A 16,607-nucleotide genomic window follows, 5' to 3' on the forward strand; every position below is an offset into this window, starting at 1 on the left:
AGTGGAAAGATTACTTTCAACACAGATACAGTGTATACAGAAGCATATAGATATATGAGTGTGTTGGCAGCACACTATTGCAAAGTCTATGTGAATACGTGTTGAGTGTGAACTCATACACAACCCGGGCAGTAAGTTTTAAAATATTATATTGCACATGGAAAGATAAGAGACAGATATGCCCAACAAAGTAAATATATTAAGGTGCAAGTGCTTGAAAGCGCATAGAGACCATTGTAACAACAGGGTCACAGCAAAGGGGTTACCAAAAGAAGTGCTGCCAGTAGCTGTGAAAATGAAGGCGCTTAGGAGGGAAAAACCCTGACGCGTGTTTCGCTATCTCTTCTTCCTGGGGGGCCGTAGATGTGAACGGATAGTAGTGCTGGCTTTTAAAATGCTGTGGGAGCAGGGTCGGACTGGCCCACCGGAGAACCGGAGGATTCTCCGGTGGGCCCAGGCACTGACACCTGCTGGCATATTGGCCAGCAGCTGCCTAGGGCCCCCACTGCTCCAGGGGCCCCCCAGCCAGTGGAGTGTCGCTAATAGCAGCACGCCCAGCTGTTATGGGGCCCCTGAATCAAGGGGGGCCCTCCTGGTGCCAGAGAGCAGCAGCTGGACAGGAGCCTGTCCCCGCTGCTAAAGAGAAATGAATATTCACGCTTCCACACGCCCCCATGGGCGTGTAGTGGCGTGAATACCATTTCACTTTAATGGCGGGCAGCGTTAGCCGCAGGCTGAGGCTAACACTGCCCGCTGCTGCTGCTGAATGGGGGGCCCCGAAGGTGGGCCTCTAACGGGCGGCGATCCTTGATTGTGATCCCTGCAGCTTGGGACCAGAGCGGAGCTGCAGGGATCCACGCCGTCCTCCTTCCTGCCCGGCACTTCCTGTATGACTCAGCACGGCTGGATGATATCATCATTCAGCGCGGCTGTGTCAGAGAGAAAGTTGCCGGGATGTGCTGCGGCTGCTGGGAACGTGCGGAGAGGTGAGTGGGTGCTGTGTGTGTGTGTGTATCTGCATGTGTGTGTGCCTGCATGTGTGTGGCTGTGTGTGTGTGTGTCTCTGCCTGCGTGTGTGTGTGCCTGCGTGTGTGCGGCTGTTTGTGTGTCTGTGTGTGCGTCTCTGCCTGCCTGCGTGTGTGTCCCTGCCTGCAGCTGTGTGTGTGGGGGGAGGCAATGATGATGGTGCTGGAGGCAATGATGATGGTGGTGGGGACAATGATGATGATGGTGGTGGAGGCAATGATGATGGTGGTGGGGCAATGATGATAATGATGGTGGTGGGGGAAGCAATGATGGTGGTAGTGGAGGCAATGATTATGGTGGTGGTGGGGGAGGCAGTGATGATGGTGGTGGGGGAAGCAATGATGGTGGTGGGGAATAAAGCAATGATGGTTGTGGTGTAAAGGACAAAGATGGTAGTGGTGGAAAGGACAATGGTGGTGGGGAGGAGGCAATGATGGAGGTGGTAATGAGTACAATGGTGGAGGGAGAGAACAATGGTGATGGTGGAGGGGGCTGCATTATACCCTTTCAGGGGGGCTGCATTATACCCTATGAGGGGGCTACATTATAATTCTGTGGGGGGCTGCATTATATTCTGTGGGAGGCTACATTATATTCTATGAGGGGGCTACATTATATTTTATGAGGGGGTTACCCCAACCCCTGCTACATAATTAAGACGTGTACTACCTTATATTATACCCTGATATTAGCGTCTTTTACAACACAATTATTTTCTCTGGTGGGCCCAAGGTGCTCCAGTTCGACACTGGCCCTGGGTGCTGGCTCTGCTGGCCTCCATGCACTCTGCAGACCAGCACACACCAGTCTGACACTGACGTGCACCTCGCACACCTGACCTGACCTGGCCAGACACCTGACCTGGAAATCCGTGACTCTCATGCACACCTATGGACTTCATCCGTCTGCATGCACATTCTGGGGAGAACAAACAGCGCCCCCTAGCTGTATCAGAGGCCACAGCCTCACAATATATATATATACTGTAGTCATGACAGAACGTGGTGGCACACTTTACATTTTTCCAGGAAATGAAATATTTCTCCCATAAAATTATTGCAATTACACTTGCTTTCTTCTACATATATTTTTTACCATTGTGTGGCACTTTTCAAAATTGTGGATAAACAAATTTGATTGAAGCACGTTCAGGTGGCAGGTGTGGGCATTGAACCCAGCACTGCGACCATCACTAAGCTCCAAACTTGTAGGAAAAAGGTATGCGCGGTGGGGAGACCACTTCACGTAACTACCATGATCTCAGCATGTCCAGTGTCCACCTAACATCATGTAGCCTATATATGACACTACCTCATCGTGTAGTTCATATATGACATGACACCTCCATCTCCACCTAACTCCACTTCATAGATGCCATGACACTCCATGATCCCTGGTCCCACCGCACACAGTTATATATACATACTTCCTCTCTATTTATATGCCAGTCATGGCACAGACTTTTACCTTATGGAGACTTTAAAAAAAAAAAAAAAAATCAACAGTGACCTGCTGAGAAAATGACCGCCCCTGCTGAGAAAATGACCGCCCCTGCTGAATATTTAGGAGAAATTCGTTGAGAAGTCGGTTGTTTTTCCCATGAGCTCATTTGCATATATTCATGAACAAGCGCTGTGATTGGCTGGCTGTAGAATGCTGCATCTCCAGCCATCTCAGAGAAGGGAACGCCACTTAGTGATGGGCACAGACATGGGGTTGTGGGTTCAATGCCCACACCTGTCACCTGAACGAGCATCACGTGCTTGAAACAAACTTGTTTATCCACAATTTTGGAAAGTGCCACACAATGGTAAGAAATATATGTAGAACAAAACAAGTGTAACTGCAACCATTTTATGGGAGAAATATTTCATTTCCTGGAACAATTTAAAGTGCGCCAACACGTTCGGTCATGCCTGTGTGTATATGCACATATCTATAATATAGCTGGAGACGTGTCCTTCTCTCAGAAGCCTCCGGCGCCACAGTCAGAGCATGCGCATACCGCACTTTGACGCTATTTTATTGGAGAGGAGGGGCGGCGCTGTCTGATGTGATCGGGGCCATCTCCATTATATTGACTGCGGCAGCGGCTTCACCGGTGGGGATGAGGACACCGGGGTCTGCTGCGCTGCTGGTGAGACACCAGGACTGCGGGTACTGCACCTCCCAGCCGCCAGTCACCTTTCAGACCAGACAGGACAAGCACCAAGGAGGAGAGTGTATGTGGTGTGCGAATTCCTATAGTGTCTTCAATAAATGGCTCCGGAGATCGCGGTATGCGCACACACTGACTCTGGCCCCATTATATGGCAGTAAAGTACTACAAAACTAAAGGGAACCTGTCACCAGAAATAACGTCCTAAACCTGCAGACATGCAGTTAGTCTGCAGGTAATAGCGTTATTATGCTGCCCGGCACCTGTACTGACAGCAGGCCTCAATGTAGAGCCAGTGTCAGTCAGGGCCGGGGGCCGCTCTGTATATTCAGAGCAGTGACAGAAGCTGCGGCGCCCCCGCCTCCATGACTCAAACCGAATGCTGACGGGGTGAATAAAGTTAATTCAATGGTGCAATTTATTTGACAGTTGAATAAAATGGCGCATCAGTCAGCGCATGCCGTGTCTATGCCCGGCGCGTGCGCACTTTTGACGATGTTATACCGAAAAGAAGGGAAGTGCACAACCCAAGATAAAATGAAACTTTTTCTAATATAAGTCAAAAACAGATTCTAGAGAAAAAATATGTACATAATACAGCAGGAAGGGTGAAGAACCCTAAGCAGAGTGACCTCCAAGCAGCCAATTAAAAATCAAGTGAAGCAGATAAATACGCACATTTTAGAAGGAAAAAAAATTGTAACCAAATACTGTGAATGATTTTATAATGTCAACCCAGTGGAAAGATTACTTTCAACACAGATACAGTGTATACAGAAGCATATAGATATATGAGTGTGTTGGCAGCACACTATTGCAAAGTCTATGTGAATACGTGTTGAGTGTGAACTCATACACAACCCGGGCAGTAAGTTTTAAAATATTATATTGCACATGGAAAGATAAGAGACAGATATGCCCAACAAAGTAAATATATTAAGGTGCAAGTGCTTGAAAGCGCATAGAGACCATTGTAACAACAGGGTCACAGCAAAGGGGTTACCAAAAGAAGTGCTGCCAGTAGCTGTGAAAATGAAGGCGCTTAGGAGGGAAAAACCCTGACGCGTGTTTCGCTATCTCTTCTTCCTGGGGGGCCGTAGATGTGAACGGATAGTAGTGCTGGCTTTTAAAATGCTGTGGGAGCAGGGTCGGACTGGCCCACCGGAGAACCGGAGGATTCTCCGGTGGGCCCAGGCACTGACACCTGCTGGCATATTGGCCAGCAGCTGCCTAGGGCCCCCACTGCTCCAGGGGCCCCCCAGCCAGTGGAGTGTCGCTAATAGCAGCACGCCCAGCTGTTATGGGGCCCCTGAATCAAGGGGGGCCCTCCTGGTGCCAGAGAGCAGCAGCTGGACAGGAGCCTGTCCCCGCTGCTAAAGAGAAATGAATATTCACGCTTCCACACGCCCCCATGGGCGTGTAGTGGCGTGAATACCATTTCACTTTAATGGCGGGCAGCGTTAGCCGCAGGCTGAGGCTAACACTGCCCGCTGCTGCTGAATGGGGGGCCCCGAAGGTGGGCCTCTAACGGGCGGCGATCCTTGATTGTGATCCCTGCAGCTTGGGACCAGAGCGGAGCTGCAGGGATCCACGCCGTCCTCCTTCCTGCCCGGCACTTCCTGTATGACTCAGCACGGCTGGATGATATCATCATTCAGCGCGGCTGTGTCAGAGAGAAAGTTGCCGGGATGTGCTGCGGCTGCTGGGAACGTGCGGAGAGGTGAGTGGGTGCTGTGTGTGTGTGTGTATCTGCATGTGTGTGTGCCTGCATGTGTGTGGCTGTGTGTGTGTGTGTCTCTGCCTGCGTGTGTGTGTGCCTGCGTGTGTGCGGCTGTTTGTGTGTCTGTGTGTGCGTCTCTGCCTGCCTGCGTGTGTGTCCCTGCCTGCAGCTGTGTGTGTGGGGGGAGGCAATGATGATGGTGCTGGAGGCAATGATGATGGTGGTGGGGACAATGATGATGATGGTGGTGGAGGCAATGATGATGGTGGTGGGGCAATGATGATAATGATGGTGGTGGGGGAAGCAATGATGGTGGTAGTGGAGGCAATGATTATGGTGGTGGTGGGGGAGGCAGTGATGATGGTGGTGGGGGAAGCAATGATGGTGGTGGGGAATAAAGCAATGATGGTTGTGGTGTAAAGGACAAAGATGGTAGTGGTGGAAAGGACAATGGTGGTGGGGAGGAGGCAATGATGGAGGTGGTAATGAGTACAATGGTGGAGGGAGAGAACAATGGTGATGGTGGAGGGGGCTGCATTATACCCTTTCAGGGGGGCTGCATTATACCCTATGAGGGGGCTACATTATAATTCTGTGGGGGGCTGCATTATATTCTGTGGGAGGCTACATTATATTCTATGAGGGGGCTACATTATATTTTATGAGGGGGTTACCCCAACCCCTGCTACATAATTAAGACGTGTACTACCTTATATTATACCCTGATATTAGCGTCTTTTACAACACAATTATTTTCTCTGGTGGGCCCAAGGTGCTCCAGTTCGACACTGGCCCTGGGTGCTGGCTCTGCTGGCCTCCATGCACTCTGCAGACCAGCACACACCAGTCTGACACTGACGTGCACCTCGCACACCTGACCTGACCTGGCCAGACACCTGACCTGGAAATCCGTGACTCTCATGCACACCTATGGACTTCATCCGTCTGCATGCACATTCTGGGGAGAACAAACAGCGCCCCCTAGCTGTATCAGAGGCCACAGCCTCACAATATATATATATACTGTAGTCATGACAGAACGTGGTGGCACACTTTACATTTTTCCAGGAAATGAAATATTTCTCCCATAAAATTATTGCAATTACACTTGCTTTCTTCTACATATATTTTTTACCATTGTGTGGCACTTTTCAAAATTGTGGATAAACAAATTTGATTGAAGCACGTTCAGGTGGCAGGTGTGGGCATTGAACCCAGCACTGCGACCATCACTAAGCTCCAAACTTGTAGGAAAAAGGTATGCGCGGTGGGGAGACCACTTCACGTAACTACCATGATCTCAGCATGTCCAGTGTCCACCTAACATCATGTAGCCTATATATGACACTACCTCATCGTGTAGTTCATATATGACATGACACCTCCATCTCCACCTAACTCCACTTCATAGATGCCATGACACTCCATGATCCCTGGTCCCACCGCACACAGTTATATATACATACTTCCTCTCTATTTATATGCCAGTCATGGCACAGACTTTTACCTTATGGAGACTTTAAAAAAAAAAAAAAAATCAACAGTGACCTGCTGAGAAAATGACCGCCCCTGCTGAGAAAATGACCGCCCCTGCTGAATATTTAGGAGAAATTCGTTGAGAAGTCGGTTGTTTTTCCCATGAGCTCATTTGCATATATTCATGAACAAGCGCTGTGATTGGCTGGCTGTAGAATGCTGCATCTCCAGCCATCTCAGAGAAGGGAACGCCACTTAGTGATGGGCACAGACATGGGGTTGTGGGTTCAATGCCCACACCTGTCACCTGAACGAGCATCACGTGCTTGAAACAAACTTGTTTATCCACAATTTTGGAAAGTGCCACACAATGGTAAGAAATATATGTAGAACAAAACAAGTGTAACTGCAACCATTTTATGGGAGAAATATTTCATTTCCTGGAACAATTTAAAGTGCGCCAACACGTTCGGTCATGCCTGTGTGTATATGCACATATCTATAATATAGCTGGAGACGTGTCCTTCTCTCAGAAGCCTCCGGCGCCACAGTCAGAGCATGCGCATACCGCACTTTGACGCTATTTTATTGGAGAGGAGGGGCGGCGCTGTCTGATGTGATCGGGGCCATCTCCATTATATTGACTGCGGCAGCGGCTTCACCGGTGGGGATGAGGACACCGGGGTCTGCTGCGCTGCTGGTGAGACACCAGGACTGTGGGTACTGCACCTCCCAGCCGCCAGTCACCTTTCAGACCAGACAGGACAAGCACCAAGGAGGAGAGTGTATGTGGTGTGCGAATTCCTATAGTGTCTTCAATAAATGGCTCCGGAGATCGCGGTATGCGCACACACTGACTCTGGCCCCATTATATGGCAGTAAAGTACTACAAAACTAAAGGGAACCTGTCACCAGAAATAACGTCCTAAACCTGCAGACATGCAGTTAGTCTGCAGGTAATAGCGTTATTATGCTGCCCGGCACCTGTACTGACAGCAGGCCTCAATGTAGAGCCAGTGTCAGTCAGGGCCGGGGGCCGCTCTGTATATTCAGAGCAGTGACAGAAGCTGCGGCGCCCCCGCCTCCATGACTCAAACCGAATGCTGACGGGGTGAATAAAGTTAATTCAATGGTGCAATTTATTTGACAGTTGAATAAAATGGCGCATCAGTCAGCGCATGCCGTGTCTATGCCCGGCGCGTGCGCACTTTTGACGATGTTATACCGAAAAGAAGGGAAGTGCACAACCCAAGATAAAATGAAACTTTTTCTAATATAAGTCAAAAACAGATTCTAGAGAAAAAATATGTACATAATACAGCAGGAAGGGTGAAGAACCCTAAGCAGAGTGACCTCCAAGCAGCCAATTAAAAATCAAGTGAAGCAGATAAATACGCACATTTTAGAAGGAAAAAAAATTGTAACCAAATACTGTGAATGATTTTATAATGTCAACCCAGTGGAAAGATTACTTTCAACACAGATACAGTGTATATACAGAAGCATATAGATATATGAGTGTGTTGGCAGCACACTATTGCAAAGTCTATGTGAATACGTGTTGAGTGTGAACTCATACACAACCCGGGTAGTAAGTTTTAAAATATTATATTGCACATGGAAAGATAAGAGACAGATATGCCCAACAAAGTAAATATATTAAGGTGCAAGTGCTTGAAAGCGCATAGAGACCATTGTAACAACAGGGTCACAGCAAAGGGGTTACCAAAAGAAGTGCTGCCAGTAGCTGTGAAAATGAAGGCGCTTAGGAGGGAAAAACCCTGACGCGTGTTTCGCTATCTCTTCTTCCTGGGGGGCCGTAGATGTGAACGGATAGTAGTGCTGGCTTTTAAAATGCTGTGGGAGCAGGGTCGGACTGGCCCACCGGAGAACCGGAGGATTCTCCGGTGGGCCCAGGCACTGACACCTGCTGGCATATTGGCCAGCAGCTGCCTAGGGCCCCCACTGCTCCAGGGGCCCCCCAGCCAGTGGAGTGTCGCTAATAGCAGCACGCCCAGCTGTTATGGGGCCCCTGAATCAAGGGGGGCCCTCCTGGTGCCAGAGAGCAGCAGCTGGACAGGAGCCTGTCCCCGCTGCTAAAGAGAAATGAATATTCACGCTTCCACACGCCCCCATGGGCGTGTAGTGGCGTGAATACCATTTCACTTTAATGGCGGGCAGCGTTAGCCGCAGGCTGAGGCTAACACTGCCCGCTGCTGCTGCTGAATGGGGGGCCCCGAAGGTGGGCCTCTAACGGGCGGCGATCCTTGATTGTGATCCCTGCAGCTTGGGACCAGAGCGGAGCTGCAGGGATCCACGCCGTCCTCCTTCCTGCCCGGCACTTCCTGTATGACTCAGCACGGCTGGATGATATCATCATTCAGCGCGGCTGTGTCAGAGAGAAAGTTGCCGGGATGTGCTGCGGCTGCTGGGAACGTGCGGAGAGGTGAGTGGGTGCTGTGTGTGTGTGTGTATCTGCATGTGTGTGTGCCTGCATGTGTGTGGCTGTGTGTGTGTGTGTCTCTGCCTGCGTGTGTGTGTGTGCCTGCGTGTGTGCGGCTGTTTGTGTGTCTGTGTGTGCGACTCTGCCTGCCTGCGTGTGTGTCCCTGCCTGCAGCTGTGCGTGTGGGGGGAGGCAATGATGATGGTGCTGGAGGCAATGATGATGGTGGTGGGGACAATGATGATGATGGTGGGGGCAATGATGATGATGGTGCTGTAGGCAATGATGATGGTGGTGGGGGCGATGATGATGATGGTGGTGGAGGCAATGATGATGGTGGTGGGGCAATGATGATAATGATGGTGGTGGGGGAAGCAATGATGGTGGTAGTGGAGGCAATGATTATGGTGGTGGTGGGGGAAGCAATGATGGTGATTATTTTCTCTGGTGGGCCCAAGGTGCTCCAGTCCGACACTGTTCAGACACCAGGATAGTGGGCCTTGAACAGGTGAAGGGTTCGGGTAGAGGTGGATCATTGGAGAACAAGCTTTTACAAATAGAAGCCCGATGGATTTATTTGGTGCACTCCACAGCTCCATGTGGCATAAATGAAGATCTTCTTTTCACAGGTTTTCTTGGTTAAATTATTGGTTGATAACACCTCTTACGTGTTCTTTCAGGTTGTTCTTAAGACTCACTCTGATCTATCTTTGGCCCTCAAATGGAGTGAAGACATTGAGAAATGAATAAATATATGGACACTTTTGAGAAATCGTGACCTCTGAATATAGCTTCTTAATGGAGCGAAGACGTCCAAGGAATGGAGAAAAGCGTGAACACCCCCTTTTTTGTTGTGGGGAAGAAACTGTGACTCATAGATCTATACGTTTTTCGCAGTATTTTTTTACGCTCCTTGGGAAGCAGAACATGGGATATGTCTACACTTATAAGGACTTATTACTCCAACTGGGCATTATATGTATGCTTTCAATCATTTTACATTCGTATGCTCCCTAGATACAGTGGTTCTTTAATAGGCTTTACAGTCTGTAGCTCTCGTATATGTCCCTTTTTTTTTTCCCCCCCTTGTTAATGTACCTTTATCGGTAACGCAATTTCTCTTTCATACGTACATGCTATGGGGTTTTTGTATCACTTGCCAACTCAGTTCAATTTTTGAGTGGTCCATGTGTTAAAACCGTTAAGGCATCCTCAAGATTACTTCATATCTGTCCTGTACCTTGGGGCCTTACATATCTCATATGCCTGTTGCCCCCCTTTTTTATGCCCCGCTTTTTTGTGCGTGGTCATCTAAGCCGACTGATCAGTCCTTTTGCTACAAATACCCTTTGGGGTCCCGTCTATTCACCTCGGGGAGCCTGATCACATGGGTCCTCGCCATCCCCTTTTGTGGGCCAAGTTTCCATCTGGCATTTCTCCTGCACTTTTTGATCCCCTTTTCTTAGTTATGCATCATACAAATGCGGAATTGTCTTGTCTTTTATCTGTCTCACACTCTTAATAAATATAGTGTGTGACTTTAAAAGAATATGCTGCTGTACATGGTTCCTCTTTAATTGGTTTTCCTCTTTCAGGTCTGTCTTTATGCAAGTGCATTAAAAAGATATCAATAAACAACACCAAAAATAATTACAATTATTATCTTTACGGTTTTTTGTTATATACTGTTCCCATTCCGTTTTCATTTATTTCATCATTTATTTACGGTTCATTATTCTTTATTATTTTTGTCTATATGTGTGTCTTTATATGTACGTCGGATGTCCTGTTCTATACATGTTATTTGTCCTTAATTATCCATCTCATCTATATTTTGCCTTGTTTTATGTTCTTATTACTCTGCCATTCCTGTTTGGCCCTCCTTTCCTTTTTTCCTCCCATGTTCATCATGCGCCGCGCTGAACATTTCTGGCGCGTGCGCATTATGTACTACTGGCAGGGACGCCTGCCTGTTCTCTTTTGCCCTTCATGTGTCACTTCCGGTTCCGGCCTCTCATGCACCCCACGCGCTGATCTGACCATACCGCAAGGTATTTAAACCGTTATTGATTGCTCCCTCATTACCTTCCCCTGATGAAACCGTCCTGGTAACGGCGACACGCGTAGGGTTCGTCCCCACGCTGATCCTTGCCTCCTCTCGTCCCTGGTGGCCGCCTGTCTCTGGTTTGGGCTCCACACTTGTTGGACTCAGGTTTCCATCTATGCCCTACTTAGGCTCTGCCTGTGCTCAAAAACTATGACACTACGCTCCTCTGCATATCATTGGGCTTAGGTCCACGGATGTTGCCGTTGTAGTGTGGTTGTTTTGTCTATACTTATACTCAATTGTGCCATCGCCTCTGCTTTTTTTTATGCACCCTGACGTTTTTTCTGATACACAGGTACAATAGTTCACTTTATGGCACTGGTTGTTGTGGTATGTTTTCTATTAACCAGACGGGCATTTACTATTTCTTATATATACTTGTGTCATTTTTCTTACCCTTGGGGTAGGGACTAGCCATTCAGGTTATTAAAGAGGTCATGTGATATATTTGTATCTTGCACTATACTCTATTACATTATTATATGTTTATTATTGACGTGCATGTTATGACCTCTGTTACATTTGGCGGGATCTTCTGGGTTTTGGTGGGGATTTTTTTAGATGTTTTTAAACTGTTGCATCAATAAAAGTTTGCCTTTTCATGTTTATATCATTAGAAGGTGTGTGGTACTGTTTGGAGTGGTCTCTTTTTTTCTTCTTTTTGTTTTTCATGTTGCATTACTACTCCTCTGCACCCCTTGTATTTGGACTTGTTGACGGTGACAATGTAAATATATAATATTTGGGAATAGCCCCATAAGGTTAGAGGTGTAAAAGATTAATCATAATAGAATGATTAATAAGCATGATAAAAGCATGTTACATACGTGAAATGCTAAAAATGCGAAAAGTTGTCAAAATATCACGTTATGAAATACAACTAGAACACAATAAATATGATATACATTAAGTGCAAAACATTGTGTATAAGGGGGGTGGGGGCGAAGGGAAGGGGAAAAAAATCATAATAATAACAACAGGTCCCATAGGAATCTTAAAAGAAGTCTTAATTAATATAAAGAAGAAAGTCTTTAAGCTCTTTTGTCTTCTCAGGAATCACCGGGTTCCAGATAAGCACCACAGTATGAAGACTGCTGCAGCCAAAACCTTCATGACATCACAGTAAATTTCAAACGAGTCCAAAAAGTCCAAGGGAAAGCCACAATGGGGGACCGCCATAAGGCAAACGTCATCAGAACAGGAAAAACGCCATACTCACATAAGATGTCCAAGAGATGAAGCAATAAAGTAGATCATAAGTTATTGCATAGCACACAGGTAAGTAAGTGGGGAAAGAAGGGAGGATAAAAACAATTAAAAACAATTATAAAAACCGTAAAACCAAGACCCGGTGGACACAGCCTACAAAAAAGAAATAAAGCCCAGACTCTCGTTAAGACCATTAGGAGTCATTGTATTTAGCCTATAGATCCACCTGCTCTCTAACTGGGCCAAGATTTTACCCAAATCACTGCCACGAATGCCCAAAGAAATTTGATCAATGGCCATGAAAACAAGACTACTTGGATTTGAATTATGATGTATTTTAAAATGTCACGGTAGGGTTTTGAGAAGAGAGGGATCATCAACTGTTTTAGACTTTTCAATATCCCTAATATGTTCCCTTACCCGAATTTTCAACTCGCGTGTAGTCAGACCAATGTAAGTCAAAGTACAAGGGCATGTTGTGTGGTAAATCACTCCCTTAGATGAACAAGTAAGGTATTTCCTAATGGTATAGGATTTGGATCCATTACTATCGGTAAAGGCGTATGATTTTCTCAAATTCCCACAGGCCTTACAAAGGCCGCAGTGGAAGAAGCCATGACGTAATGGTTTACTCTGTAAATTGGGTATGGGGTCATAGTGACTGTGTACAAGCATATCTCCCAAATTTCGGCTTCTTTTGGCTACCATTGGAGGATAAGCCGGCAAAATTTTGTGGAGGGATGGATCTGTCAATAAAATGTGCCAATGTTTCTTTAGGAGTCCTTTTAAATCCTCCCATTGGCTGTTAAAGGTGAAGATGAATCTTACCTGTCCATCGGATTGTGCAGGGATTTTCGGAGACGGATATATGGTACCAGTTGCTCCCTTGAAACTTTTTTTGCTCGCTTGTACCCACGTTTGATACAGCGCTTGCTGTAGCCTCTACTCATGAATCTTTGTGCCAGATCTGCTGCCTGATTTTCAAAAGAACTATTGTTTGAGCAGATCCTTTTTGCCCTCAAAAATTGGCCCGTAGGAATGCCTTTTATAGTTGATGGCAAGTGTGAGGATGTAGTATGCAGCATGGAATTAGTAGCTGTTAGTTTTCTATATAAATCCGTATGAACCTCCCCTTCATGAGACACATCAATTCTGAGATCCAGGAAATCCAAATTTCTACCAAATTTATACGTCAATTTGATGTTGAGGGTATTATTGTTCAATTTATCCATCAAGATGTGTGGATTATCCTCAGAGCCCTCCCATATGAACCACAAGTCGTCAATGTACCGCATCCACCCCGGTACCCACTTGATTTCACTAAAAGTGTCATCCTGGAAAATATCCCTTTCCCAGGCCCCAAGGAAAAGGTTAGCATAGGGGCGCATGAAGCCCCCATGGCTGTACCTTGTGTTTGCAAATATACTTCCTTGTTAAATGTAAATATGTTGTGCTCGAGTATGAACTGAAGCACCACCAGGCAGCAACTTCACACCCCGAGCAGGTAACATTTTGGTACCATAGCATTCTATAGTGACAGAGGGTCTTTGTGTATACATGTTTGCTGCATGGACACTTTTTGATCCAGGAGAATGTCAATTAGGCTACATATGGATTTTTACTAGTCCCCATATCTCCTCTGGCTGTTGATATAATTGGATCTTACACATTCTACCAATAAGGTGTTATTATTCTGGATGCATAAGGCTTATCATTCTTTCTTCATATCCTTTTTGGGACATTTGTCATTCCATAGCCATTTGCCTGTCATATATTTTATGACACTTATTATTTTCCTCCCAATTTTCTTCATTTTGGTGCAGGTTCCTTTTCCACGTGTTGTCACCTCCCTCATTTTTTTCTTGGAGATTATCCTTTATTCCCCTGCCTTTTTACATTATATTCTGTCATGGTTTTTATATTGTAATAAATAAAAGATATACATTTTATTCACTTTCCTTTGTCTCTGGTCACTTCCTGCTGTTCTGCTGTTCATTACATATCAGTGTGGTATAATATGTTAATTGTATGGTTTAATGCCGCCTCTTGTATCTGGATGGAAGTGAAGGACGTCTCTGTCATCCACACAGTGCTCAGCGTCCCGCCCCTGCGGAGTGGATTCAGAGCCCTGCACAGCCTCACTATGCCCTACTGAACCCCAGGGAGCTGGAGACTTGCAAATGGGGCTGACGCAGGCAGAGGCTCTGAGCATTGTACCGGTGACGTAGCGATGTCATCCGCTTATGTCCAGGGAGAAGAGGCGGCGTCTTTAGGGACCGGGGCGCCGCTCATCACACAATTTCCATGCAGCACGGGGCATGTACAACACACTTTTTGGGAGGTGTGCAGGGCAGAAGATATGAAGGGGATGTAAATGAGGTTCCTCCATTATCTTAAAGGTGATGGGCAAGGTTTATAAGGCAAATAACTGCTGACAGGTTCCCTTTAAACCTCCCCTTGGTATTTTAGCATTCGCACACAGGCAGCAGCACCAACACCCTACTGACCAACATCACCTCTGCTGAACCAGGTCTGATAAGGGCCCTCATGAAAAAAGTCCACTTCAACATATTTAGAAAACAATATACAAAAGATTTATTAAGTAATCAATACAAATACAAATATGTAAAATACAAAACATGGGTGTATTGTTAATACCGCCATATAGCAGAAGACACATAGGAGGAAATGTGGCAATGACCAAGTCAGGGGGGGAGTTCACATATACACCTTTTGGGTGGCAGCGTCAGCTCAGAAAGTAAAGAGAATGTACGACCAAATACAATCACTACGTCTAACTCACATGGCACAAGTAGCCCAAAGTGCAAAGGTCATATCTTCATAAGCACATATAATTGCTGCTTACCCATTATGGATCAGGTGTGTTCTCCCCACCTCACTCGGTCCCCCCGGACGCGCGTTTCGCGTGGCTTTTTCAACAGGGTGTATCCATAGTGTGTCTCATTGTGTTTAAATATCATAGACCCGGAAGTAGAATCGGTGACGCCGGCGCATGCGCAGTAGCGTCCAGAGTGCATCGTTCAATAGGGCCATCACAGTGGGGAGTGTATGAGAGGCGGAGCTCCACCTCATACCTCATACACTCCCCACTGTGATGGCCCTATTGAACGATGCACTCTGGACGCTACTGCGCATGCGCCGGCGTCACCGATTCTACTTCCGGGTCTATGATATTTAAACACAATGAGACACACTATGGATACACCCTGTTGAAAAAGCCACGCGAAACGCGCGTCCGGGGGGACCGAGTGAGGTGGGGAGAACACACCTGATCCATAATGGGTAAGCAGCAATTATATGTGCTTATGAAGATATGACCTTTGCACTTTGGGCTACTTGTGCCATGTGAGTTAGACGTAGTGATTGTATTTGGTCGTACATTCTCTTTACTTTCTGAGCTGACGCTGCCACCCAAAAGGTGTATATGTGAACTCCCCCCCTGACTTGGTCATTGCCACATTTCCTCCTATGTGTCTTCTGCTATATGGCGGTATTAACAATACACCCATGTTTTGTATTTTACATATTTGTATTTGTATTGATTACTTAATAAATCTTTTGTATATTGTTTTCTAAATATGTTGAAGTGGACTTTTTTCCTCCGTGTTTTTGTCTATGTATTGGTTTGGAGTAGTCCCAGAAGGGCACCCGAGGAGTGCCTAGAGAGAGTTGGTACTTACCACTCAGTTATACAGAGTATATTGGTGCTTCATGACTGTAATATTAAATATCTGATAAGGGCCCTCGCAGGACCTGAGAAGGAATTAAGGACAGAGGACATAAACCGCCGCCCCCTCCATCCCTGAATATATCTGAACTAGATGGTGGCCCGATTCTAACGCATCGGGTATTCTAGAGTATGCATGTCCACGTAGTATATTGCCCATTTACGTAGTATATTGCTCAGTGCCGTAGTATATTGCCCAGTCACGTAGTATATTGCCCAGCGACGTAGTATATTCCCCAGTTACGTAGTATATTGCCCAGCGACGTAGTATATTGCCCAGCTACACAGTATACAGCACAGCGACGTAGGATATTGCGCAGCTACGTAGTATATTGCACAGAGCCACATAGTATATATTGCACAGCTTTGTAGTATATTGCCCAGCCACGTATTATATTGCCCAGCCACGTAGTATATTGCCCAGCCACGTAGTATACAGCAGAGCCACGTAGGATATTGCCCAGTGACGTAGTATATTACCGAGGCACGTATAGGGCCAAAAAAAAAAAAATAAACATACTCACCTAACGATCCGAGGACCCCTTGTAGTGTATCATACTCACCATTCTTGTCGCTGCTCCTCTGCGTCCTGCCTCTTCTCTTCCTGGGATCCTGTGCAGATGGTAGTGGTCGGCTTCAGAAAAATGGCCGCTGGATGCTGCGCGTGCGCAGATCGAGATCGCGGCGGCCATTTTCCTGAAGCCGAGTTCCATTGCAAGT

The 16,607-nt window shown here is 46.6% G+C and overlaps 1 protein-coding gene and 1 long non-coding RNA gene across 3 annotated transcripts in view; one reads left to right on the forward strand and one right to left on the reverse strand.

Moving 5' to 3' along the window:
• LOC143787396 (uncharacterized) overlaps nucleotides 1-10,509 on the forward strand; it is a 301,414-nt gene extending 290,905 nt beyond the window's left edge. For both annotated transcript variants that reach the window (XR_013218349.1, XR_013218351.1), the window contains exon 3: nucleotides 9,504-10,509. This is a non-coding gene — a long non-coding RNA (uncharacterized LOC143787396). The remainder of the gene's footprint in view (nucleotides 1-9,503) is intronic.
• LOC143787387 (uncharacterized) overlaps nucleotides 1-16,516 on the reverse strand; it is a 283,235-nt gene extending 266,719 nt beyond the window's left edge. The window contains exon 1 of the mRNA XM_077276072.1: nucleotides 16,451-16,516. The gene's annotated coding sequence lies outside the window, so the exon portion shown is untranslated. The remainder of the gene's footprint in view (nucleotides 1-16,450) is intronic.
• Between the last annotated feature and the right edge of the window lie 91 nt (nucleotides 16,517-16,607).

This window comes from Ranitomeya variabilis, chromosome 1 (genome assembly GCF_051348905.1).
Source record: "Ranitomeya variabilis isolate aRanVar5 chromosome 1, aRanVar5.hap1, whole genome shotgun sequence".
Classification (NCBI taxonomy): Eukaryota; Metazoa; Chordata; class Amphibia; order Anura; family Dendrobatidae; genus Ranitomeya; species Ranitomeya variabilis.